At 54.7% G+C, this 27261-nt stretch overlaps 1 protein-coding gene across 4 annotated transcripts in view; it reads right to left on the bottom strand.

Moving 5' to 3' along the window:
* Positions 1 to 27261, bottom strand: part of SH3BP4 (SH3 domain binding protein 4) — an 82700-nt gene that overhangs the window by 39547 nt on the left and 15892 nt on the right. For 2 of the 4 annotated variants that reach the window (XM_045794056.2, XM_045794059.2), the window contains exon 2: positions 6539 to 6614. The exons of 1 other annotated variant lie outside the window; for it this stretch is intronic. The gene's annotated coding sequence lies outside the window, so the exon portion shown is untranslated. Of the gene's footprint in view, positions 1 to 6538; positions 6615 to 16363; positions 16453 to 27261 lie in introns of those variants that run through there. One more of the 4 variants, XM_045794058.2, reaches the window with a different exon arrangement.

Here is a 27261-nt window from a genome sequence, read left to right as displayed (position 1 = left end):
CGGTAACTTGGCATCCCAAGGTGGGCAAACTGATTTCCAGTGACTCATACCCAAACCTGGCCCCTGACAAATATTTAGGCCCCGGCAGACGGAGGCCCGATTCTGAAGTCACTTTAAACCCCTCTGAAATCAAGTGATCCGAGCCAGATGGGAATCTGGTGAGCGACATTCCTGTCAGGTCCATCCAGGCGCCCCTGGCCTCTGCGATAGTTGGGCGACTTCTGATGGACAATTCTAGAACCCTGCTTAGCCTCCCACCATTGGACCCCAGATTTCCTGCTATGGGGCCCCTGTGTGATGGTGCTGAGGTCTGACCTCGCTTTTAATCACTGTTCGCTTCTCTGAGGCACGAAGCTCCCTCACCTGTACGATGAGGTTACTAATTATTATCAGGCTCGCCCTACCTCTCCCCGAGATCAGGAACAAATCTCAGGAGAGCTTTGCAAACTGTAAAGTGCTGTGCAAAATTTAAATATAAAACGAAGCTACAGAGGAGCTCTTCAAACACGGCACAGTAACATTTCTCTCCCTGAAGCTTCCTCTTTGCCAGATCTGACTTGGGCCCTGGAACCTCGCGCACCATTCATTAAAAAACCAGCCTCCTTTGAACAAAGCCAGTTCATCAACTCCTCTTCAAATGCCCCTTCAAGACCTCAACACCGTGCAGCCCGGACAACTCAGGAAGACCCGTGGACAGCCTGGTAGTACTGTGGGCACTAGGTTCCCATTAGCCACACGCAGAGCGCCTTTGATTTTCAGGTGTTGTTCCGAATAAGCCGAGTTCAACTAAAATCCAAAGGATTTCCATAAGCCAAGTCTCCCTCCTTCTGTAAATGAGCAAATAATAGCTGGATTTAGCAAAAAGCGAAGAATTAATGAGGAGATAAAGGAAAGCACAGATTTAACTGGTTTCCGTCTGGTCTGACGCTGGTCTCGCTGAGCACTCCAGCCCAGGGGAGACATTCAGGGCCCCCGTCCGACCCTGCCCCCGCTCCTCTTACCTCCCACTTATCCCCAAGCCTGTCTTCGGCCTTCTTCCAAGTCAGGAGCTGTTGCCCTTTTGGGGGGTGCAGATACTTAGAGAAATGCGGTAAGGGCTAGGGGCCTTCTCTGCAGAAAACCACCTGTAGCTATAAATCCCGCTGCAGAGCCTCTAGAAGGACCAGGCTAGGAGGCCACGGGCCCAGGTTGAACACACCTGCTCGCTTCACGATAAAAATGACGTTGAACAGAACAAGGCCCAAAACAGGGTGGACACGATCCGAGGACATCGCAGGCCAACTGAAAGCCTCCACCCATGATCATTCATGTCACCGACAACTGAAAGCAGAGAGGGGCTGCACATTCCAGCTCCCACAGGGAGCAGCGCGGGTAAACAGGGTTTATGGTGACGACAAGGAAGAAAGGAAAAAGGATCAAGTTGTGTTTACTGAGCAGAGTCCGGGGCGGCCCAGGGGTGGATGGGGGTGGGGGCGGGGTCCCTGCTCACAAGCGGCCAGGGCGACAGGCACACCACACAGGTGCCGAGCATGGCAGACCCTCACCAGGGGCGGGCAGAGGCGTGGGCAGACCCCGGACCTGCTGGGACGGCGGATGGCCAGGTTGTAATGGGAAGACCCTGTGACCTTGGGAAAACGCTGAGCTCCGACAGATGCGGGCTTTTTCAAAGTCTCTGCTTCCTCTTCTGCCAAATGCAAAGCTTTCCCCGCCGTCGACAGAGTGGAAAGGAGGTTCCGGGTGCATCACAGGAACTCCGGACCTGTGTCTGCCTGATGGCGACAGGAGCCTAAAACACACGACCAGAGTGTGCCAGAAAGATCCAGCTGGTCCCTCTGCACAGCCACCCCGCAGGCCAGCTGCTCACCTCTGGGAAAGAGGCGCCCCATGTTAGTCACTCCGGCCAGCGAGTCATGTGAATCCCTCTTCTGACCTCTGGGACCCCCGGGACAGCGTGAGGAGGGGAAGGCAAGGTGCCTGACAAACGGTGTGAACCGCAGTGTCAGGGGAGGGCCGCCCCCCTGACCACATCAACCCCGTGTTCAGAGAAGCCCCATGACGGATGCCCTGGGGGGCCCTCAATAAAGACACAAGAAGGTCCAGAGAGGCTAAATGACTTGCCCAAAATGATGGGGTGGTGCCAGATTCCGAAGGAAGGAGGTGGGGAGGGAGAGGGCAGGACGGAAAGAGAGAAGGAGGGAAAGGAAACTGCATGTAAGCCCAGGTAAGGATGCACGCAGGTCACCTCCTCGCCGGCCCAGGGACACCCCCACGGCCCTGCACGCTCCCCCGGATGGATCAGCAACGGACACCTCCACGGCGGAGCCGATCGGCAGCCCACCTGCTGACCCAACCACCGAGGACTGGCTCAAAAGGCTGCGCTGGAAGCAGGGAAATGCGAAAGCGGCCCAGGGCAGGTCTCGCCAAGGACTGCTGTGCACTGGCTGGCGGCCATCCCTGGGCCAGGTGCACGCTGGGTGAGCAGCACAGGCCAGGTGACGGGGCAGAAGCACAGGTGTGCGTGTGGGGGGACATGGCGCATGCAATTCCTGAAAAGCAGCTTCATTTCTCAAATCCTGTTCTCAGGTCCTCACGACCCGCTGTGCTTGGTCTGGATCCTTCCAATCACCCTGTTTCACCTGAGCAAGTTTGAGAGCCTATTTAGTTCCTTCTAATCTTTAAGAACTTTCTAGACACTGGCTCCATTTTTACAGACAAGGAGACCGAGATCCAAAGAAATTAATTTACGCAAAATGCTCACGGATTCGTAATTGAAATTCGTCTACCCTTAGAAAACAGGAAAGTGCTAAGCTCTTTGCAGAGACACTTTTCTGACCCACGAATAAAATATATTCACTTTGCCCTTCCCATCGCCCTGTCAGCTTTAAGTAATGAACTAACAAGGGGAAAACGCAAGCCGGAGAGATAGGGAGATGTGGGGTTTTCTGATTAGATTGGGGAGTTCACTGCAGTCTGCGCGGGTTTCAGCAAGAGACTGGGAGGCTCTTGAGATGAACAATGGTGGAGTCTTCATTCACTCACACCTTTATCTCCAAACCAAGTATGTTAAAAATTTCTCATCTGTCCTCAAGACTTCCCCGCTTGAAAGAGGCTGAAGAGGGCGGGCCGGGAACGAGGCTTACACTCAGCGCCGGGAGCGAGGCTCGGCTTTCTCATCTGCCCACATTCCCCAGGTTCCATGGAGCTGGCTCATGACCTCACTGAGCTCTAACTGCACTCGTTACTTAATGAGGCAGCCCTGATGGGAGACATCTGCAGGCAGAGGTCTTGAAATAAGCTGAGCCCTGTCTCAGGTTCGACGCACGGCTGGGGGGCTGCCCTTGCTGACAATCTGAGGTCCGACCTTGCCCCTGGGGGTGTCCATGCAGGCCTCAGCAGGTGCAGAATCACGGTGCCCCTGGGTCATCTGGCCAGTGACAGTCCTGGGTGTCCTGCCGTGAAGGATGCTGGGCTGAGCAGCTCTGTCCTGAGTACATGTGAAAGTAGGATCCCCCTGCACACAGACTGGAGCCCAGTCGCATCCTCAAAAGTCACCGCTCAGTAGTTTCCAGGGGATGGGGGCGGGGCAGTGGGAATAATTACTTCCTGGGTACAAGGGATTCTTCTGGGGTGATGAGAGAGTGGGAGACCAGACAGAGGCAGTGGCTACACAACGCTGTGAAGGCACTCGATGCCACGCAATTGCACACTTTAAAATGGTTCACTGGACGTGATGTGAATTTCCCTTCAAAACAAAACAAAAGCCCCCAAACCCCACCCAATGAGAAAGGGCCGGAGATCCCCGGTCTGAAAAGCGGCCCTTGAAAGGAAGAATTCGCTGGTGCTCCTCCATGTAGTCCACGCCGAGGGTGCCTGGCCAGACGGACCCCACACAGAGAGGGAAGAGGGGTCCAGGTAGCGGAATGGCAGCTTCCTTTAAGATCAACTCATTCCTGAATTGTGTCATTGACTTTCGAGTAAATTGACAGCTGGATGAGAAAACGCTGATTTCACCTCTAAAAATTAGCTCTGTGGCTCACGTGTGTGGCTTGTCATTTGTTTTTATTGGCCAGCACTGGACTCAGGGATCCTTGCCCGCGTGAGGCATGTGTCCTCCCAGGACCCAGGTAAAGGAGGGTGGGCTAGGAAGGGGGGCCTTAGGGCATGAGCCTCACCTCTTATCTGTAAAATGGGCAGGGCAAGGGCTTGAGGAAACAAAACAAGGGAGGTGGTTAGCGGAAGCCTTCCCAGGCATTGGCAGAACCGTGGGAACGAGCCTCAGCCTCAGAAGGAGGAACTGGGCTCTGTCCTTGGCTGGCACGCTCCCCGAGGAGCTGGGAGGCCAAGTTCTGGTATCTGCCGGTTACACGGTCATTCACACGGGTCTTAAAGTGAAGAGCAACAGAGTCAGGGCTCCTTTCTGCTCCCCCGCTTGGTCCGTCATCTGAGCAGCAGCCTTGAAGCGGGTGCTTCAATGAACTACTTCTGGTGGTAACAAGAGGGTCACTAACAGGTTGAGACTCTAACCGGGGCTTGCTGGAATGACATGCAAATCACGAAACCAGGCAGCAGCAGAACTCTGGACGTAACACTGAAGCCCTGGGATTCAACCACCTCACGGTGAACTTGAGATAAATCAGATCTCGAATATTAAAGATGCACAGAGAAAACTGCACTTATGTTCCTGGGGGGGGGAGGACACAAAAACTGGCCGCATGGATGATTTCTCTAAATGCTGTAGGACACACGTCCACTCCCCTAAAATTTCAGTCTGATGGCACGTCTGCCACCTGCCAACACAAGCAAGGGTGAACCTCCCTCTCCAGGCTCCTAGGAGTCCCACAACCTGCTTCCTCCTCCCAGACATCTTGCTGCCCCCGGGAACCCTGGTTCAGTGCCAGAAAAAGCAAGCCACATAAATACCGCTCAGGTTACTGCTGGAGCAGGCGAGGGGTCCCAGGCAGAGGCCCCATTAATCTCCTCCAGCCTTATTCAGGAGGGGCTGGCCCACACTTGCCCAGCTGCACCCTAAATCCAAGCCCAGAGGGAAGACCACGTGGGGGGTCAGACAGCCAGTCACGGTGCACAACCCACTGGTGTCTATCAGGTTGATCTCGAGAAAAGGACCGAGCTGTGTATTTGCTGGTTGATTTCTGAAACCCTGGCATTCCTGCCGGTGCCAGGCCAAAAGAATGCGAGGAATTTGGATGCCTTTCACTGGGTTTCCCCGCAACCCAAACAGACCACAGCCTCCAGGGCAAGGGGCTGTACTTATAAGGCGAAGGCAGAAGTATTTTAAGTCCCGAGACCTCAGTGTGGGGAGGACTGACCCTGGGACCAGAGAGCTCCCGGATTCCTCACATCTCTATTGAAAGCCCCCAGGGTGTAACGTGCAGGCATCCCAAACATTCTTTCTGTCGGAAAACAGATAATGGAAAACAATGAGACCTGATAGAAAAGGTGGGGAGAGAAGAACACTGGAACAAAATCCAGTCATCCACCCCCAAGTTGAACAGAGGACACAGAAGACTTAAGGAAAAACCTGGCATAATCCAGGCGGCCGCCCACTTTATTTGGAAGGACTTTTATTATTCAAACGTGATCAGGAAGGAAGCAGCCTCTGAGCTCCTTGTGAACAACCCTTCTTCCAACCCAGTGTATGCAGAGGATCCATTTAATTCTACCCGATCCTTTCACCTGGTAAGGACACAGGTGTGGCTTTTCAACCCAGGAAAGCCGTGTAGACAGCCCCACAGAGCTGACTGTTCTATTGCTGGCCAAGGGAGTAAGAATCAACCGCTGCTAAGATCCCACCTCTGGGTGCAATGAGATGGGGACCACACTGATCCCGGAGCACCAAACCCTGTTCAGACCCGTCCCGTCACCATGCTGTACACCTGAAACCAACGTAACGCTGTATGTCGACTGCACTTCAATAATAAAAGTTAAGAAAAAGAAGGAAAAAGAACAGCCAAGAAAATACCTGAGAACATTCTACGAGGACACCATTCTTCCCTGGCTGCTGCAGAATGCCCGTTCTGCCAATGTGTTCCCAGGCCAAACGCCCTCCCGAGCCCCAGCGTGGGCGAGCCGTAACTGCGGCCACATGGAGCTCTTTCAACCTGCACCTCGTCACTGGCGGCCACTGTTTGGGAGCTCATGACCTCTTCCGTTGTAAGAATAACTCCTTTGTGCAAACACAAAAGGGACAGCCAACCTGGGCTCTCCATCTGGTTTCTGGGTAGAGCCAGAGTGTTCCTTTCATGGAACCAGAAAGGGAAGTCGCCGGTACCATCTGACCTTCCCGGGTTGGGGACACTGAGAACTGACGAGGATATGAAGACAGAGCAAGGAGGGAGATGTTTGCAGAGCAGTAAAAGGCCAAGAAGCTTCTGGAAGTGACTCCTCCCTCCTGAGCTGCTCTGCAGGTGTACGAGGCCCATCTCCCTACGCGGGTCTGTGTACGTTGGCTACAACGGTGGTCTCCACGCAGGAGGCCGGGGGCAGCTGCTCTTCCCAACACCCAGGCTGCCCGGCTTACCTCCGACAGGCCACCAGCTTCCTGACGTCAGAATGAAAGTCCCAGGACCCAGCCTCCCGTCCACAAAAGGCAGATGCTGCAAGACAAAAGGGGAACGCAGGATTCAGAGCCTCGGTCAGTGAAACTCAGGATGGTGCTTTCCCTCTTCCACGTCTAGGGTGAACTGTGCCCTGAGCCGTGTTCACCCAGTAAGGTGGGGACAGTGGCGGGAGCTGCAATGCGGCCCCAGATGGGCCTTCCATTCCGGCTGCTGGAGCGGGGCCTGCAGAAGGGCCCTGGCCTGGAACCGCCCTCTGGAGACCCATCCAGCCCCTCCCTCCCCTCCCCTCCCCTCCCTGGGCAGCTTCTCACCCCTGAGAAGCTGCCCCCTCCCCACTCCCTGCTGCTGATAACATCAGGCAGGGCCCCCAGGGGGGCTCGGAGCTCCTGTGGGGTCTCAGAGCTCCTGTGGGGTCTCAGAGGCCCACCCTGGCCTTCCAGGGGCGCTGACCCCAAGCACACGCCCCCGGTAAACCTCGAACGCAAAGACCTGGGTCAGAGTCGGCTCCCCGGGCTGCCCAGCCTACGACAAGGGCTTTTACTTGCTGTGTCTTCCCTCACCTGCTGTCACTTCTCCTGCAGAGACTGGCAGTCGTAGTTCAACAGAATAACCTTATTGGCTGAACCCCAGAGACACATCCCAGTCTCCCTGCCAGCAGCGGGCCTTCCTCCTCACACACCACACCCCACCACTGAGGACAGGGTTCAAGTCCCACTCACCCAATGCGATGCTACAAAGCCCATATCCGTGAAAGATTCCTTAAGCCAGGACCGCGTGACAGAGGAGCAGACTGAAGGTCCCCATGGCGGGACTCCCCCTAAGCCACTGCCTCCTGGTCCCCGCTGCTCTGGGGCTTTCCAGGCATCCCACACCCCTCACATCGTGATATGTGAGGCTGAAATTGCATTCTGGACCTTCCTAAATCAGGGCCACCTGGCCTGAGACATTCCCACGCCCTCCCCGCTCCCTAGACCAGCCGGTGGGGTACAGACCCTCTTCCGTGTGACATCTCACATGCGATGGCAGGGAGCACGTCCCCCCCCCCCCCCCACCTTGGGGCTTCAACAGTAAAATGAACTCCAGATGTACAGAACGGCACGGAAGTAGGGAAAGAAATCAATCCGAGGCCAAAAGAAAAATGCAGCACAGATACAGTTAATCCCCACGTAGACAGAACTTCCTGCAAGGGACGTCCGAAATCGCAAAGGCAAAGGGAAAAGCTCCATCAAAGTCAACCAACACTACGAAAAAGGCAACAACCTGAGAACATTTATTCAAACACAACAAAAGATTGAGATCCCAAAGGAGACAGAAAAATGCAGGCTGGGGACAGGATGTTCAAGACACGGGGAACAAGAGACCGCTGTCCAGCCAGCACATTGACTGTGGACGCGTCTGCCTCGCTACCCGCGGCTCCAAGAAGACTCCCGGGACTCCGGAATGTTCGTCCAGGTGCTCGCCGTACTCGCAAGAGCCCTCAGTGTGCTAAAAAGGGGAAACCGTGCGGAAAAGGGGCAGGAGGCAGTGACAATATTAACAGATGTGGCTTCTCAGAAGGGGGTCGGTGGGGGCTTCTGCGTCTTTGGACGTCTCCACTCTTGCTAATCCGTGCTACAGTGAGCAGAGCATGCACTTCTCGTTTCCTGATTGTTAAAAGGTCATTCCCCCAAGTCACAATACCAGCTGGGGCGCCTCCTCTCCTATTCCCCGCCCCACCCCCAAATCTTGGCTGGGGTCGTGGGAATCCCTCCCCTCGTCCGGGCCGGGTGCCAGCTCTGCTGGGCCTCGCTGCTCCCCTGCTCTGGTCCATGTGTGGGCCCCTCGCACCAGGCCAGGGGATCGGGAGGCTGGCAAGACCCAAGCTCCCTGGAAGGGCACCTCACATGAGCTCTGCGTCAGCCTCCTGCACCCCTGCTGCTGCCCACACCACCCCAGCTGCCCGAAGCCCATCTCGCAGCCATGAAATACACGTTTGCTGAGAAACCGCAGACCGCTACCTCATCTGAACGCCAAAAAGTCACCAGGTTTTTTCTTTATGAAGAGCTTGCCACAACACTCGTATTCAGTGTTGCTTTAAGGGCTGAGTCAGTTAGCATTTTTGGGGAAGGGCCTTGCAAGCTCTCTGGGGCTTGTCATTCGCTCCTTCCAGAGGCTCATTTAGGTAGAGTTATTTCATCACATGAATCTCTGGAAGGTTCCCCAGACTGGGGGTGACTGGGTTAACTCCTACCTCATACCTAACATGGGAGGACCCAATGCTGCCCAACCAGCTGATCAGAGATGGCCAGGCTGGACTTTGGGCAGGTAGAGGAATGCGGGTACGCGCGCGCGCACACACACACACACACACACACACACACACACACACACACAGAACCCTCAGCAATCGGTGTTGGGAGTGTGGGGGGAGGGGGATCTGGCTGTGAATGGTCCCACTGGTAAGGTCCAGGGTGGATGGATTAGGTGGACAGGACCTGCTGGCCCCTCTCCAGCCCCCTAGCTCCATGATCTACCTCGGAAAGCCCTATGTTTCTGCACGAAGACCGGCGTTCCTGAGAAGAGAGTGGGCGTGACCTTTTGACCAAGCACTGTTGTCCCCAAGGAGCAGCCATACACCTGTGTGGGCTCCCCAGTCCCCAAGGCCCCCAGAAGAAACCACAGGACTTCATGGAGGTTCATCAAGTTGGCAGCAAGTTCCGAAGTCTAGAAGGTGCCGAACTCCCTGATTTTGTGTCAAGAAACGTCAGTCCTGTCATTGGACAAAGTGAAGGGAAATCTCCAAGAACCACGGAGCTGTCAACAAGGAATGCGGAGAACACAAGATTCTGTGGTTTTGGGGAGTCTCCGGACACAAGTGTCCTCACCCACAGTCCAGTGTCCCCTGTGCAGCTGTCAGCAGCCGTTTTAACAGCTTAGAGCCTCAGCTGAAGGCCCAACTATATAGGCTTACCCTACGTGAGGAGGTCTGAAGGCTGGGTGCACACACAGTCAGGAGCTCCTGACACTAAGACAGGAAACTACATTCACACAAAGACAGAGGGGACAGCTTTGTCCTACACTCTCACTACAGGACAGTCACCAACGAGACGTGCAGCCAGGCTTTCCACATCCCCTGCTATAGACGGAATTGTGTCCCCCCAAATTCCTATGTTGGAGTCCTGCCCTAACCCCCAGGACCTCACAATGTGACCTTATTTGGACATAAGGTCTTTACTGAGGTAATGGAATGGAAATGAGGTCCTTAGGGTGGGCCCCGATCCTATCTGACAGTGTCTTTACAAAGGGGGGGATGTGGAGGCATACACACGGAGAAGAATGCCGGGCGAAGATAAAGACAGAGACTGGGGGGAACGCCACGGGCGGCCGGCAAATCACCAGGAGGAGACTCACGGAGCAGAGGCTCCCTCGTAGCCTCAGAAAGAACCAGGCCTGCGACACTCGACCTTAGACTCCAGCCTCCAGACGGTGAGAGGACACACTCCGGTGCTCCAGCCACCCAGCGTGGACGTCACCAGGGCAGCCCCAGGACACTATCTAGCTGCAAAGTGGGAAAAGGAATTCTCAGGATCCCGCCCATCTCAGGGGCTGCTGTGAGCGTGACAGATTTGTTTAAGGTTTCCGAGCCACCATGATGGACATGTACGGATCCGTTAGCCAAAGAATCGCTCACACCCTGTGTCGCCCCTCTCTGGAGTCTCTCCGTGGCAGGAACTGGCTTTCCCTCATCCCTACTCCGTATCCCGAAGGGACCCAAAGTAGTAGACCAAGAGTAGAAAGGAGAACCAGATAAATTCTTGTCCTCCACAGGAGGCAAACTTTGGCCCAAGGCCCAAATCTAGTGCGTCATCTGTCTTTGTATGGCCCATGAACAAAGAATGTTTTTATATTTTTACATAGTTGGGGGGGGAGAGAAAAATAAGAATATTCTTATTTTTATCGTGAATATTATATGAAATTCAAATTGCAATGTCCATAAGTCAGGTTGACCAGAACCATGCCCGTTTGTGTACACCCGGAAACATTCCATCTGACCTTTTACAGAGGGAGTCTGCTGACCCCATTTCCATACCAGCCCTACTTACACAATGGGGCAAAGGGCCAGGCCATGGTCGGCTTGGGGCAAAGGGAAGCGGGCACGTACCCACAGGTGCCTGGTTAAATGCCAGACGCGCTGGCCAAGCCGGCAGGGAGGATGAGAGGAGGCAGGGAGGAGGGAAAGAGGACAGTGGGCGTCATGGCTCGAAACGCAGAAATGGCCCTGAAGACAAATTCCGTCAACTCACAGTGGGTATCTAGAGCTGCTACCCCCGACCTCAGTCAGGGAGGCACCCCCACCCCCAAGAGCAGCTGAGTACCACGAGTCTTGTTGCAAGTGGCCCTCAGACAAAGTGGGACCGCACGGCCTGACTTCACCCCACGTTCTTCATTGTTATGGGAGAAAATCAGTGCACCGGAAGAGAGCCAATTAATAAAACTAATAATAATAATAATAATAATAATAATAATAATAACACTTTGGTAGACTGGCAATGGCTTTTATATTTAATGTTATCAAAACCACACACATAACACCGTTAACTGGAAACCTGTTTAGGCAGGGGGGGGACGACTACCGCCAAGCGCAAGTGTCTGGAATCTCACCTGATTTAGGTGGTGACATTTTCTCACCCAGACGCAGAGCTGGTTCACGACGTTTCCCATAATTACACAACATTTCGAATTTCACAGAGCCTGTGATTTATAGAAGATGTGCTCTTTCCCCCTCTCTGCTGTGAAACCTGTACTGAATATTAAGCACAAACCGAAAGGGGTTTATTGAGACAGACAACCGGACACCGCGGTGGCTGATGTACGGGTCTCTCCGTTCACGCTCCCGGCCTGGGGCTTCCTACGGGGCACCTCTCGCAGGAGCAGGCCGGTGGCGGCAGGCACTGTGTGCGGCTGGCCGCGTTTCTGGCTGTCCTCCCTCCCTGGAGGGAGGCTTCTGTTTGTCTCTGTGCGTGACAGAGGGACTCGGTGCTCCCTGTCCCCTTTCTGTCTCAGACACAAGGACACCCACACCTGCAGCCAGACGCGGCTTCTCCTCCTCTGGGTTTCTGCCCCTCTGGCTGCAGCTGGTGGGCCCTGTTCTGGAAATCTCCATGTATGTTATGATCACAGAAACAAACGGCCACCCGTGGGACAAGAGCGGCTTCCGTGGCAATCGAATGGGGCATTTTGCAGACTCCATCAAGGCCAGTCGCTTAAAAACGGGCTGCCAAGTTAGACGGCATTCAACCTTTGAGGAAAATTAAAAAACTGGACACAGACGGCTTCACCAGTGTCTTTGTGCTGTTACCCGATTTTAAGGTGAAAAACACGAGGATGGGCCGTGGTTCATGCCACATGTTGCTCTCAAACTCACATCAGAAGAGACCTCCCTCCACCCAACGGAAGATTCTCGGACATGGCGTTTTACATTTTAAAAAAGCAAAGTTTGGGGGCTCCTGGATGGCTCAGTGGGTTGAGCATCTGACTTTTTGGCTCAGGTCATGATCTCAGGGTCATGGGATCGAGCCCCGGGTCGGGCTCAGGGGGGAATGTCGGCTTGTCCCTCTCCCTCGGCTCCTCCCCACCACCCCTTCTCTCTCAAATGAATAAATAAATAAAATCTTAAAAAAAAAAAAAAAGGAACGTTATTCCTCTTCCAGGATTTGACTCACTTTTCCAACTAGCTGGGGGGTCACTTAAGGACGTCTGCAATCTGACGCGGCTCACAAGCCTGGGCTTCCCCAGTGAGACCGGAAGTTTAAGTCCAGAGTCTGGACAATGAAGCAGAGTGGCCCAAGGGCAGGGACATCCTGGGCTTTTTGATTCTGACCCCGTAACTTTGCCCGTGAATAAAGGGGCGACGGCTCCAGTCAGGGAGGGTGTCTGGGAGCGGCCGCAGGGCAGGAGGCAGCCAGGTAAATGCGGGGTTTCTGTGGGTTCACATTTCAGCTCGGGCCTTCACTAGCTCCACGGCCTTGGTTACGTGGCCTTGAGTCCGGGCCTTGGTTTCCCCAAGTGTAAAACCAGGCTCTCCATATCATGCAAGAGTCTACCCAGTTAGACTTCTCTTTTTCTTCTTCGGAACGTGAAAGACCAAATACTCTGTGCCAACTACACAGGAAAAACCGCACAAAACGCGCGGGGAATAAATAAAAGGCTGAGAACGTAACTGCTAACATTTGCAGCAGGGGGCGGTTCCCACCTTAGCACGGGTCAGACCCCTGGAGGCCTCACTAGAACAGATGGCTGGGCTCCCCCCCTCCCCCTTCCCCGGGGGCTGGCCTGAGAGCCTGCTCTTCGCGCTTGCTTCCAGGCGATGGCGATGCTCCTGGTCCCCGAAACACACTTTGAGGACCACTGGTACAATGCATGGCAGCTGATAATGTACTTCCCCACTTGGCCTCTTGGCTGTTTCCCACAAGGATGCTGTGAGGTGGGCAAGCAGGTGTCGCTGTGCCCATTTCCGAGATGAGACAACTGAGACTGGACACTTTCTGCCACGACCTGAGGTCAGGAAGTGGAGAGCCGGAGTCGCCAGGCATGGTGCCAGGGACTGATAGAATAATGGTCAAACACAAAGTGCACAGAGGAAGACAAAGCAGGTTGTGGTAAGACCAGGTATCTCCCAGTGACGGCATAAGATGCCATGGCTTTTAGAGTAGGAGGAAATTAAATATCCTGCCTGCACCGGGCGAAGGGAGTTCAGGTGTGAGTCTTGGGAGAGGGTGCAGAGTCAAGAGTCCCCCAACAAATGCTGGGAAGGCTGAAAATATTTCAGACGACGTGGTGTGTTGAAGGCTCAGACCCTGTGAGCACCGGAACTCGAGTCCAGGCTCCGTCCGAATGCTGTGCTGAATGCCCTGCCTTAGTGGCAGGCAAGGTGGGGCGTCACCGGGCCCCGGGGAGGAGTGCTGGCTGCTTTCTTCCAGAGCCCCACGGCCACCTCCTCCCTCTGAGCGCCCTCCCTGTTGGCTCGCTCCTCGGCCAGGGCCACCAGCCATGTGACCTCTCGGATGCTCCTTCCTGGGGTCAAATCTTCACCCTGGCAACCTGTCACCTTGGCAACAGTTTAAGAAGCAAGAGAAGGAGACACGCAGCTGGAGCCTCGGGGGTCAGCTTTTCCAACCGCTTTCAGTTCCCTTCCACGCCTGACTCATCCCCAACTAAGACCCAGGGAAGCCCCCCTCCCTATTCAGCTTTGTAGAAGGGCTGTTGGGAGGGAGGGGGGAGGCACCGGCCTTGCTATGGGACTGTGGTTTAGAAAACCCAGCCAGAGCGGTGGAACGAAGGGCAGAATATTTACTTTCTAAGAGCAAGAAATGATTCATCATTCATTAATCTGGCTACGTATCACAGACCGCTCCCCGCCCCCTGCCTCAGAGAACAAGCCATACCCGCAAAGCATATACAGAAACTGGGTCAGAAACAGAATCGCTGGGACACACGCTTTCTGAAGCCCAAGACCTGAATAAAGTAACAAGGGGACCATCCTGTATTTTTAAATATTCAGCCAAAATGAATCTGCAGTTTCTAAATCTTTGTTGAGATAAGCACGGTGTTACCCAGAAATGCAAAGCAGTCCCCAACCTCAGGGAACATCCTACTTTTAACCAATATGTAAAATACAATCTGCAAAAAAAAAAAGTTCCGAAAACCCTGCAAACTTGAAAAAGCCACTGGAGTGGTGTGCACCTTGGGAAATGTTTCCACTGATGCCTGCAGGGCTGGGGGACCACCCTCCTCCTGGGTCCCCCCAGCTGCCAGCTACAGGGTCAATGTGTGAAATCGGGTTCTGCTCAGAACACAGCAGGCCAGGTGGTTACTACGGGACCTGAAAGGTGGGTTCTGTCTGCCATCTCTCACTTCCCCACAAAGCCACCTGCCCCTGTACCACCCGTCTCTCCGAATGCTGGCCCTGGATATTTACTTAGGCTTGCCTTCATCATAAGCAACCGAAAGCTAGGCAGGCCAGGGGAACACGACTATAAATTCAGCTCGAGCTTCTGTGGCTGCTGCTGTTCGGTTCGGGGGGCAGCAGGAGGTTAGTATCAACGGGCCACTCTTGTCATCTCACAAGTCCCCACTGGGCCTCTGCTCCTTGTAAAGCACAGAGGGACAGCAAGGGAAGTAAGAAACTCGGGTCCTGCATTCTGGAACTGGAAGGAAGAGAGAGCAGGCACGGAAATTCAAGCCTGGGAATGGAAGACACCAAAGGACAAAATGCTCGTCCGAGCGCAGAAGAGGGTGCGGGGACTCCAGACAGGGAAGGCGCCGGCCAGCAGGTACCCAGGGGGGAAGCCAGGTGCACGGGCGAAGTCCCTTCGCAGGTGAGCGGCCTGTTGTCTCCGTGCACCCTCACTGCCACACACCTGAACGTTCTCCGACCATCCTCAGAACACCGCCCGCCACACTGATAGCCAACAGTCATTAAGCCAGACCCCACTGCCTGTCTCAGCTCTTGCTGGATGGAGCTGAAATCGCGGCCTTTCTCATTCCCCAGCGAACAGTCGCCACACACTCCCCAGGGCAGTCCTGGGGTCAGCGCCCCAGCCTCCCGTCCGCCAGAGGGATGAATCTCCAGCGCATTCACACGGATCCTCGGGAGAGTCCCAGGCACGGAGGAGCCCAGCGTGACGGTGACCGTGAGCTCAGAAACTCAGCCTGCACTTGCTTTCCCGGCCTCGTCTCCTGGCTCCCCGCTCCTGCTTCCAGGGATCATCTCCCCGCCCACACCAGCCCCCAAGTCCTTACGTCAGGCTCTGCATTCGGGGGGCAAACCAGAACAGATGGGTTCACAAACGTGAAACTGGCAGCTGACCACCAGGCCTGTTGGCCAAAGCACAGACACACTGGGTGATTCGAACGAGCACGTGCCGTCAGCTCCGGTCAAAGCAGCGGGCTGTGCTACAGTGCCAGAAATGCCCTGGTTAGAAAGCCAAGGAAATATCTTGTCCCATTAATTAGATAAACGGGCGCCTGACTGGCGTCTGACTCTTGATTTCGGCTCAGGTCGTGATCCCAGGGTTGTGGGATGGAGCCCCGTGTCCAGCTCCGTGCGGAGCATGGAGCCTGCTTGAGATTCTCTCTCCCTCTCTAGCTGCCCCCCCACCCCGGCGAGCTCACATGTGCTCTCTCCAAAAATAATAATAAAAAGATACATTTACACTCTGCTAAATTGGCAAAAAGCAAGGGTATGCACGCTCCAACTGACATTTTACGTTAACAATAAATACATGTGCCGTGGCTCAGGTCCAGCCTGAACAAGGCCAAGGCCATCCGCGTCACGACTCCCATGGAGTTCAGACCCTAGGCTGGGCCTGGACCCGGCTCAGGCCCTGCGGTGCCAGGCCACGTGTCAACAGGGAGGCCCACCCCCGCCTTCTGAAGGCACGAGGAGCCATGATCTTCAGTCCCTGCATTCAGGGCTTTGCTCAAATATCGCTTCCTCAACCCCTCTCAGGAACTTGGGGGCCTGAAACACCAACTCATTCTCTTTTCGTCTGGGGGCCAGAAATCTGAAACGAGTCTTAAAGTCAAGGTACTGGCCAGGCTGGTTTCTTCTGGAGGCTCTAAGGGGAGAAACCGCTTCCCAGGCTTTTTTGGCCTCTAGTGGCCACCTGTGTTCCTGGCTCGTGGCCCCTCCTCCATCCTCAAAGCCCACCACCCTGATCTCTGTCTCCCTCATCACAAGGCCTTCCCTGAGGTCAGACCCCCTTTGTCTCTCTCTTAAAATGACACTTGTCATACGTTATTACCTTACACTCAGGAGAATCCAGGGTCACCTCTCCTTAAGTGAATCACATCTCCGAAGTTCTTCCTCCGTATAAAGAAAGTTTCACAGGTTCTAGGATTAAGATGGGAGTATCTCAGGGGGGGGTATTATTCAGCCGTCACAAATCCCATCCAAACCAGCACACTTTCACCCCCCAATCCCGTAGCCGACTTCACTTATCACCCCTGACATTCTCTGTGATCCTTTCATTTCCTTTCTCGTCTCCTCGAAGGAAATGCTCTGGGAAGGCAGGGACTTCTCCTGTGCAGCTGGAACCCCGGAACACAGCAGGCGCTCGCTCAGTCGACCCTACAGAAGCCCCCAGAGGAGTCAGCATCCGTGTCTGGAACAAGCCAACGTGCTCCGTCCGTGGGGGCAGGAACCCGCTTGTCTCGCTCACTGCTGTGTCCCCAGCCCCAAGCCTGTACCTAGCACACGGTAAGGCGCTCCGTTACCAGCACCTGTCGCCTGCACATACCTGCCACCTGCAGTTGGATTTTGGAGCAACTCATCAACTCCCAGGGGGTCCCAGCTGCCCTGCTCTGCCACCAAACCTACCCTCCCACTGCCGCACCTGCTTCCCCTGCCACCTGCCCACCTGGGGCCTGGCTTCCCCGAGCCATTCCAAGGCTCTCCCCCATTCCAAGGCTCTCCCCCGTTTGGCCCTATTCTACCTCCAGCCTCCTTAGTACCCACCGCCAATTCCCTTCACCAACCAGGTCAGCCATCCGACCCCAAAACTCCTGCACACACATCCCGCCTCCTCCTGTAGGGAATGCCTCCTCAGTCCCCTGCCTGCCCATGCAAACATGACCCAGGGTCCAGCTCCTACCCACCTCTCCCCCCAAAGTCTGTGACTTCAGCTCTTGGCAACACGCCCCACCCCTATTCAGAGGCGGGCACTTCCAGGCTGGGAGCCCAGGTGAGCTCCTCCAGGTTCCCTGGGGGTGAGTTTCTGATGAGCACTTGCGCTCTCTGCTCTCCAGAGATGATGCTACATTTCTCCAGTGTCCTTCAGCTCCCGGGCCTTCCATCAGGCAGACGGCAGGTCAGGCCCCCACTCTGCGTTTACGAGCTATGCCGCAAGACGGGCTGTGAGCCCTGCAGCACTCTGCCCGACGGCCAGCCCCACCTCGGTGCCGACAGCAGCCAGCCCCGCGCCCGCACCAGGCACGGAATAAAACTGGGGAAGCCGCCCGTGTGTCCCCAAGAGCCAGCCAGCCCAGAGCCGGCGATGCCCCTCCTCACCCGGGAGAGACCCAGAATGAGGACTGCAAAGAACAGCTGGGGCTGAGGGGGCAGTGGCTCTCCAGAGAAAATACAGGACACCCAGTTAAATTTGAATTTCAAATGTAGGACAAATAATTGTATTAGCGTAAACATGCCCCCAGTAGTCAAATATACCTGGATGTCGTGCATGTTTATTTGCCAACCCAGCATCCGTACGGGGGTGGGGGCACTACAAGGGTGGTCACCCCAGGCTGTGCCTCACCTCCGGGGAGAGTGGGGGAGGGGCGGCTCCCAGGAAGGAGGAGGGGCGAACAGCCACCAAGCCCACTGTGGTCCACTCCTTCCAGACCTCACTAACAAAGATAGTAACTTCCCACTAAAGAACTTAAAAATAATAATAATAAAACAATTCTTGCTGGCTAGAGAAAAGGGTTGTTTCGGTAATATTTTTCCATTCCCACATAATCTACGAGAACTCACAAACAAAGCAGCCACTCTCCAACAACAAAGATCGCCATGGAAACAGATCACCTCCATCCCGAAACTCATGACTTCACCTCACATTCCACCAGAAACCAACTACGGACTGTGACCAGAAGAATCCCTGTGCAAACAAACACAAGCTAACTACCACTGAATGGCAGGAAACGGAGCCGCTTTTCTAATTTTAACTTTCTCTAGGAATGCACTTGTGCTAAACACGCAGGGCACAGTCTCCCCGACCCACGTTCCATCTGCAGGGCGATCACCTCCAGAGCAAAATGCAGACGGAGAGCGGCTGGCGGGCGGGGCGCGCCCCGAGCCCCAGGCCCAGGGCTGACTCTCGGATTTCTCCCAAATGACGGAGGCTGACACCAGCTCCTTGAACAGAAAAGTACTCCCAGGCCAGGGGGGGGCCCACAGGAGACCCAGCGGACGGACTCGCCGCAGACGCACAGCGTCAAATAATTACGGTAAGCAGGAGCCTAATTTCACGGGGACAGCCAAGGCCGCCCAAAGACTGGATGTCGTCGGGCCAGAACCCTTGAAAGTAATTCTGCAAATGACCCCCCGCAACAGGATTCGGCATGGGACTTAATGGGACCGTGAAAGTCTGCGTGGCCAGGTGACAAACGAGGAAGCTTGCAACAGTCCAAGCCAAGAAAGGCCTATTTTCCAGAAAATTCAAAAAACTTCCTGCAATTCAATAAGGAAAAGGAGTTAAAAACCATGAAAAGGCCCTTTACCTTGGAAGCACCGGGAGAGCTGATATACATTAGTTTATGGTGATCCGTCCAGAAGAAATCATAAATTAAAACAAATCAGATACCTTCTCCCTTCCATCAGACCTCCACCCAAAATGAGAAGTCTGACCACAGGGAGCGGTGGTGGGCATGCGGAACAACCCGAATGACCCGAGCACTGTCTGTGGGACTCCCCGAGACAGGCTCCCCGAGACCGGCGTCTGCGTGCAGGCGGTGACAGCAAGGGCTAGGAACACGCTCTGGCCCCCGAGAGCAGAGGGAGCAGAGGGAGGTAAGAGCGTACGGTGGAAAACCAAACTGCAGTAAGTCAGTAAGCTACAGCCCTACCCCATCCACACGGGGGAAAACCAGGGACACCACGTGCAGCCAAAAAGGAACTCTCAGAGGATTACGCATCAGGTACCCCGTGCTGCGTAACAAGACGGCCACACACACCACAGTTCCTTCACGGCTTCTGTAGGTCGGGGATCCGGATGTGGCTTAGCTGGATCCTCTACTTCAGGCTACAGTCCAGACCTGAGCCAGGCCTGGCTTCATCCAAAGGCGCTCGGACTTACTGGCAGCCCTCAGTCCCTTGCTGGCTCTCGGACCACAGGCCTCAGGTCGTTGCCAGGGGGGACTCTGTACGGCATCTCGCCTGATTGAAGCAAGTAAGGGACAGAGTCTGTCATCAAGAAGGAAGTTATCATCCTATGTAACCTAACCATGCAGGGACGTCCATCACTGGACTCTATCAGAAGTGGGATGCCAGGCTAGCCACAGCAGGGGGAGGGATTACGCAAGGGTGTGAATACCAGGTGCGGACCACTGGGGACCGCAACAGGGCTGGGCAGCCACAGACAGAAAGTGCATGCTTCCATGTACACGGACGTTGCAAACGTGAAAAACAATGGACAATGCTTAAGGACCCCACGTTTATTGGCTGTGTGGAGAAACTATAAATAGCAGGGGAAAACCACCAAGTTCAAGTTAGGGGCTACTTAAATGGTTAGGCCAGAAACGCTAGACTGGAAAACGCACACTGGGGGCGGGGTGAGAGGACATGGGCATGGAGGGGGGCAGGAGTTCAAAGGTGAAGTTCTACTTCTCGGCCCAGGTAGTGGCTACAAGTCTCTACAGGCGTTTGTTGTTTTCCTGATTTTTCTGTTCATCCCCCAAAGTGTTCTTTGTATCTACTCAAGTTTTAGGGACCCCAGGGCTGGCCTTCTGGCACCTCGTGGAACAGTGAGGACAGGCACCCGGCACACTGCAGCCACCTCCCGTTCACCCTGCCCCACAAACAAAACAGACCAGCTTCCACCCAGAAACAGGGCCCACCTGAAATCCTTCTCTCCTAGCAAACCAAGTTCAAAGGCCTCCAAGCTTTACCTGGAAGCCTTCTCCTCCAGGGCTGGATTATGACTCAGAACTCGCCCCACCTCTTCCCCGACTCCCTTCCCTGCAGTTAAAGGTGGGGTCAGAGGTTCTGCAGAGTTCATTCCTCCTTCATCAGGCCAGGGGCTCCCCTCCAGGGCCCAAAGTGCCCTGTGCCCATGGTGATGGTGGTGGTGGCAGTGAGTGTTACCTCTTGAGACAACCGAAAGCAAGAACCATCCACGGCTGCAAGCTGGGAGTCACCCAGACCACATCCTGTTTGGCTGAAGCATTGATTCAATCATGCCAATATTGCCAAACAAAAGAACTTTCTACACAGGCTTACAGAAAAGGGACGTGATGTCTGTGGCAGGGAACCAGCCCAGCCAGCTCGGCCTCCGAGGTTTCCGGGGGGGCGCAAGGACAGAGCATCTGGGCCCTGAGAGGGAAGACAGTGCCTGGGACCTTGCATTTTGCCCGGCCCTGCATACTCTGGTCATAGCAGGCTCCCAAAGAGTTGTTGAGTCAATGAGTGAACGAAGCTCCTCTCCAGATGGCATGAGGAAATGCACACTATGAATGGATCATCGGAGGGGGCCGAAACTGCTGGCAGCAGAGCAAACCCTCCCCGCACCTCCCCCGCCACTCCCCCTCCCCCACCGGGCCGGTGGCGGCAGCTTCCACTCTGCTCTCCGGACTCCTGTCCCACAGCCAGGCAACGTCTTGAAAGGGAGGAAGGAACACAAAGGAATAAAGAACTCTGGGAGTCCAGCCCCCTAAAGACCAGGCCTTCCCTGGGAAAATCTTCCACAAACCACACAGCCTGTTCCTACTAGAGAAGGGACCAGAAAATGTGTTTTCTCCAACGTACCTTAAGCACGTGAGGAATCTGGACGAGGTTCCTCCACGACCGTATGGGGAAAGCTGTGGGTTTTAACTGAAATGTGACGTGAGTCTAGGCTGGGGACAGAGAGACACACACCCGGGTTTGAGAAGCAAAGGGAGGCCAGGGAAACCTTCTGGAGAGCCTGGCTGGCCATGAGGGGGGTCCCCGGTGCAGTCAGGACCCTAAAAAAGGGGCTCTCCTGGCTCTGGGTCACCTCACGTGAGCCCTTGGGGCCCCAGAGCTCATCCTGGAGAAGGGTGGACACCAGGGGCTCACAGGTGGCTGGCGCTCCTCCAGCACAGGGCCCATACGTAAGCTCTGGTTCGATGCACGTGAGTGTGAACACATCGGCCAGGAACCCGTGGGCTGGGAAACGCCACCTGTCCAACCTGAGTGCTGACGTGCAGACTCGGGACTGCCCAGGGTTCAGGACCCGGTTCCCAGCCTCGCCTGCCCGCAGGGCCTCGAGCAGGCAGGAGAACCACCCTCCTCTCTGAAAAGGGGCAAAAAGGGTGTCCACCTCGCACAGCTGTTGTGGGGAGTGAATCGTAGGTGTGGAGCACCTTGAACAACGCCAAGTCCACAGTCAGAGCCACCTCCATGCTCACAGGACAGAACCCCACAGGTGCACACACACCCCTATAGGCCACCTCGGACGCTCCCTACCTGCCGCCTCCCCGTCTCTTTCTAGCAGAATCTCCTCCCTTTACTCAGGCTCAGGCTTATCTCCCAATTCAGCCTTCCAACAACATTTCTGACAAGTCGGGAAGCATGAGTCCTCTCCTCCCAGAGGGCACCACCACCACCAGCCCAGATCGCAGAGGCTCGGCCACCTACCCCAGACCTCCTGTGCCCAAATCTGCATTTTAAGAAGATCCCAGGTGATTTCTGAGCACAGAGATCTGAGAAGCGCTGGGCTGGGGGATGGCAGGTGCAGCCGGAGACCAGCGTTTGTCCACACGCCTTCCTCGCGTCGGGTCCTGTAAGAAAGCCTTCTCGCCTGAGATTCCGAACCCGGGGCCTGCGAGTGTGTGCCTGCTTGCCCTTGGTGGCTTTCCCAGTGCTGGGCGTGTAACAGTGCTCGATCCCTGTGCCCCGACTCACTGCATAAACCGGAAACATCTAGAGGAACAGAGGCCTCAAAAGCAGCCGTGTGTATTGTGTACATACTTTAATCGGCTGTCTTCGGACAAGACGATCTCATTCTGTTGTCCATGCATCAACCTCGCGTTGCTAACAGGATTAGCGGGGCCCCTGGGCCGCCACCCCAACACCTGCTGCCTCGCTCTGAAGCCCGACATTCTGGACTCTGAATGTCAGAGCAGCTTATAAATGGGCCCATTGTCTCGGCTGCTCTGCTCCCTTTCTCAAGTTCACCTGGCAAAAAGATGATCCGTGTTTGCATTTGGAAGCCAGCTCCCTCACTGGCCAGGAAGGCGGCTCACCTCCAAATGCCTGGTCCAGGAGAGAACAAAGAACGTGCTGACAGAAAGAGTCGGGCCACGGCCTGACCTGGAGTGGACCGGGCCCACTGCACCTGGCTTTGTAGAAAAGGGCTGTTTCTGGCCAGGGCATGGGGGCCCTGGGCTCCTCCTGGCAGGGGGCGCCTGGTGGTGCTGGCCAGCATTGGCAGGCCACCCGCACCCCACCACCAGGTGCGGTGGAGCCTCGTAACGCAGACACGCCTGCCGAGGGCCAGCCCGGCCGAGAGCCACGCCGAGGAACCCCACTGCCCACTCACTTCCCTGCCACTCTTTTGTCTATTCCTAAAGACAAACTTTCTTTTAGAACAGATGCAGATTTATAGAAAAGCTGTGAAGACAAAGCAGGGAGTTGCCATATACTCCTGATCCCCAGCTTCCCTATTACTAACCTCTCACATTGGGATGACACATGTGTCCAGATGAATGGACGCAGGCGTGTTATAATTCACTAAAGTGCAATCTTTATCCAGATTTCCTTGGTTCTCCCCTGACCCCCCCTCCCACCGCCCCTGCTGTCCTTTTTCGGTTCCAGGATCCCATCAAGGACACCACGTGACATTTAGTCTGGTCTTCCGAGGCTCCCTGTGGCTGTGACAGTTCGATTCCTGCCCCACACCCCCAGCCTTCACCTGTTCAGGCCTCGAACCCTGCAAAGCGCAAGGCAGCTGCTGGCTGGGCCGCGCTCGGCCTGCTCCCAGGGGCAAGGCCAAGATGTGTGCCAGGCGCATGTCACACACGCCTGTAATCAGGGTAAGTTTTATGATTATCCCCATTACAAATCGCCACGTGTCCCAGCCGGGCAGGCCTGCCGTGGTTTGAGATGAACTGTATCCCCCTCCAGTGTGGGCTCAACTGTCTGGCTCGGATCCACCTAATTCTCTCCCTCCTCCCACTCTTCGGCCAAAAAGCACCCAACACCACCCAGTGAACACGGGAACGCCATGGGGAGGGAGGAAGTAGCAAGAAGCCCAAAACTGTGCCCAGCAATGATTCCCTTGTTTATTTCTGAGCTAGGGAAACCTGTCCATGCCAGCAACGGCAGGAGCCCCCGGTCTCCCCGAGCACCGAAAGGGCAAGCCCATCACGAAGGGCAGGAGCCTCAAGGCCGAGACAGGCTGAAGCTTCCAGAAGCTCCCACCTCAAAGTCGTGACTCAGGATTGCTGTAAGCCCAGAGCCCTATGTCCACAGGGTGAGGCACCCCACCCACTCCGCCCAGTGCGGTATCTTGCGGGGAGCATGTGGGGTCAAGTTCGACACGCTCAAGGATCTCTGAACGAGTTTTTCTGCAGCTGGCGAGCAGCTGACCCACAATAAAGGAAAACATTCCTTCTCAGGGGTTCAGGAGAAGCTTCCCAACCAACCTGTCAAGCTAGACCCAGGAAAGCTCTTCGCAAGGCGCTCACATTCCATGTGGGAGGTGCTAACTGCAGGGCCCCCAAATACAGGCTTCAGGGAAGGGAGCAGGGCTCAGGGAAGTGAGAGAAAGCATTCACCGTCTGTTCCAGAGAGCCTGAAACGTGTATTTCTTTCCCCAAAGCTGGAAAGGCTTCTAGACTGGTGTCTGCCCCATGAAGGGGGGTCGATAAGGCTCCGCTGGCTTGATTTCGGAATAGAGGGAGCACTGCACTGTCTCTGCTGAGTGAGGGTGTCTATCTAGCTGGGGGCGCTTGCCGAAATTGCAAGGAGGACTGGCCGGAGTGCGCGAGAGTGGGTGCCCTCCTGCTACGGTCAACGTGGGGGGCGGGAAGAGGTCCCACCAACCACGTCCCCGGGAAGACAGCATTCCACCGCACGCCCGGATGGCGATGTCACCGACCACGTGCAGGGGACGTCAGTGTGGCCAGCCAGCGCTGCTGCCACCACTGCTGAGTGAAAAAGCAGGCGTGCAGGACTGAGCGTGAATGACCCCATTTCTCAAACAACGTCCAAGTGCTATTTATCTCGCAGTGATGGAGCTACAGGCCGTCAGATGACTTTTAATTTCTCCTATAGCCTGCATTTTCTGAGTCTACGACAAGCATGGATCGCTCATACACAGACCAGACAATGAAGGGCCAGCCTTCACAGGCACTGGGCAGCTTCGAGTCTCAGGTTCCGGGTCCCCACGGCCATGTGGGTGTTTTAGATGTTATTTCTCACAGTGGACTTCCACTGTATGGGTTCTTTAAACAACCTGCAAGGGGAGAGGTGGCTTTCTGGGAGTAATGCCGGGAGAGGGCATGTTCCCTGTTTTCAAGACGAAACTCCTTCTTCTAAATGGTCTTTTCAGAAATAAGCTTCCCAGGCAACTGTGCAATGGAGAAAACCCCGGACACCTAGAACAACTCACTAGAGTCTTCATTTTCACCCCAAGCCGTGTTTGTACCTATATAGTAAAGAGAAAGGCTTGTCGAAAAGACTTTATGGAAAATCAAAGTACATAAATGCCATTTAGAAGGAACAGACTTGGCCACAGGCGTGAAAAGACACACCCCGATAATCACTGAATGCAAATCAAAACCACAAGGAAGTTATCGTCTCACCTGCGTTAGGGTGGCTACTATCAAACGGACAGAACACAGCAGGTGTTGGGGACCCTGCGGAGCCGGAACCCTCGTGCCCTGTAGCTGGGAATGTACAAAGGTGCAACCTTTGTGCAAAGAGCTTGGCAGTGCTTCGAAAAATTAAACACCACCAATATGACCCAGCGATCCCACCTCTGGGTATATATACCCCAAAATAATTGAAAGCAGGGACTCAGAAGATACTCACACACTCACATTCATAGCAGCGTTATTCACAACAGCCAAGAAGTCCAACCTGAATGTCTGTGCGTAGATGAATGCATAAAGAACACGGGGTCTAGCCTCACAATGGAACATGATCCTGAAGGTCCTGTCACGCTCTACCACGGACGCACGTCGAGAACATTATGCCGAGTCAAAGAAGCCAGTCACAGGAGGACAAACACTGCACGATTCCACCCGTACAGCGATCTAAAACGGTCACGTTTATGATAGAGCCAGAAAGCAGGACGGTGGTTACCAGGGGCTGAGGGGAGGGAGGATTGGGGAGATGTGGTTTGATGGGTAAGTTTCGGTTTTGCAAGACGAAAAAAGTTGTGGGACGTTGCACAGCAATGTGCATACACTTTACACTATGGAACTGTGCACTTTGAAAAACCATCAAGATGGCAAATTGCATATTATGTGTTTTTTTACAATTAAAAGTAAGTAAAATTTTTAGGGGCACCTGGGTGGCACAGCAGTTAAGCGTCTGCCTTCGGCTCAGGGCGTGATCCCGGCGTTACGGGATCGAGCCCCACATCAGGCTCCTCTGCTGTGAGCCTGCTTCTTCCTCTCCCACTCCCCCTGCTTGTGTTTCCTCTCTCGCTGGCTGTCTCTCTCTCTGTCGAATAAATATATAAAATCTTTAAAAAAAAAAAATAAGTAAAATTTTTAAAAAGAGACGGAGGTCACAGGGGAGCCCGGGTGGCTCAGCTCGTGAAGCGTCTGCCTTCGGCTCAGGTCACGATCTTGGGGTCCTGGGACCGAACCCTGTCACGGTCTCCCAGCTCCTCGCGGAGTCTGCTTGTCCTTCTCCCTCTGCCCCTCCCCCATCTCGCGCTATCTCTCAAATATATAAACAAAATTTTTTTAAAAAAGAGAGGGAAGTCATATACACAGTAGCCTACTTTGTTTGCTCAGGTTGTTTCTGATCAAATGTGTGTCTGGCAGGACCTGCAGCAACACATACACTCCTTCCGAGTCCTGCCTGGTCCCCACAAGACAGGTCCGCAGCAGTTAAAAAAAACACAAAACCTCCACTCCAATTGTCTGTGTGGCAAAAAGTGACCCTGCTCCCTCAAAGCTAATAAACAAAAAGGTCAACGCTCCCTACATGCCCCTTGGGAACACACAGACACAGAAACCCGAACGGTAACGGTCTGCAGAATCCACTGTGGCCCAATGGAATCAGCCCGAGAAGTCAAGGTCAGTCAAGGTCACTTGACCAAGGACAGTGGTCTAGACCCTTGGAGACAGCCCGCTCCAGTGGGAGAAGAGAGACGGACTTTCACCCTCTCTGTGTCTGTAATACTTGGACTGTTGCAAAAGCACTTGTTACTCTTACACTAGGGATGTAGGTACACCAAGAGCTTAGAAAATACATCACCTTGGGAACGATAACCAAGACGTGTATTCCAATGGGGTGCGAAGGTCACTCTAACCTGGTGCTTTTCCGTCTTGGCTGGGCAGAGTCACCTTAAGATGCTTGTAAAATTAGAGATGCAGAGGCCTCAGCCCCAGGCCAACTGACTCTCTAAGGGAGGGACTGTGCGATAGTTTTAACCCTCACAGGTGATACTCTAAACATGCTGAGGTTTAGAGATGCACCAAGACCTCCCTTACGGTCACAAGAGAAGTAAGGACGCTGCCTGTGCCGGGTCTCGGTACTGCTGCTGGAGACTGCAGGGTTCTGCCGGAGCAGCCAGAACTGAGACACCAGACGCCGAGGCTCACTGTGTGTGTGTGTGTGTGTGTGTGTGTGTGTGTGTGTGTGTGTGTGAGAGAGAGAGAGAGAGAGAGAGAGAGAGAGACAGGCAGACAGACAGATGGACAGACAGATGGGGGCAGGGGAGACTGCGGAGTTCTACCTGGAGCAGCCAGAACTGAGACAGCAGGACACCGAGGGTCACTGTGTGTA

This window comes from Ursus americanus, chromosome 1 (assembly GCF_024610735.1).
Source record: "Ursus americanus isolate L20-20 chromosome 1, mUrsAme1.1.p, whole genome shotgun sequence".
NCBI lineage: Eukaryota > Metazoa > Chordata > Mammalia > Carnivora > Ursidae > Ursus > Ursus americanus.
This window is presented reverse-complemented; position numbering and strand designations above follow the sequence as displayed.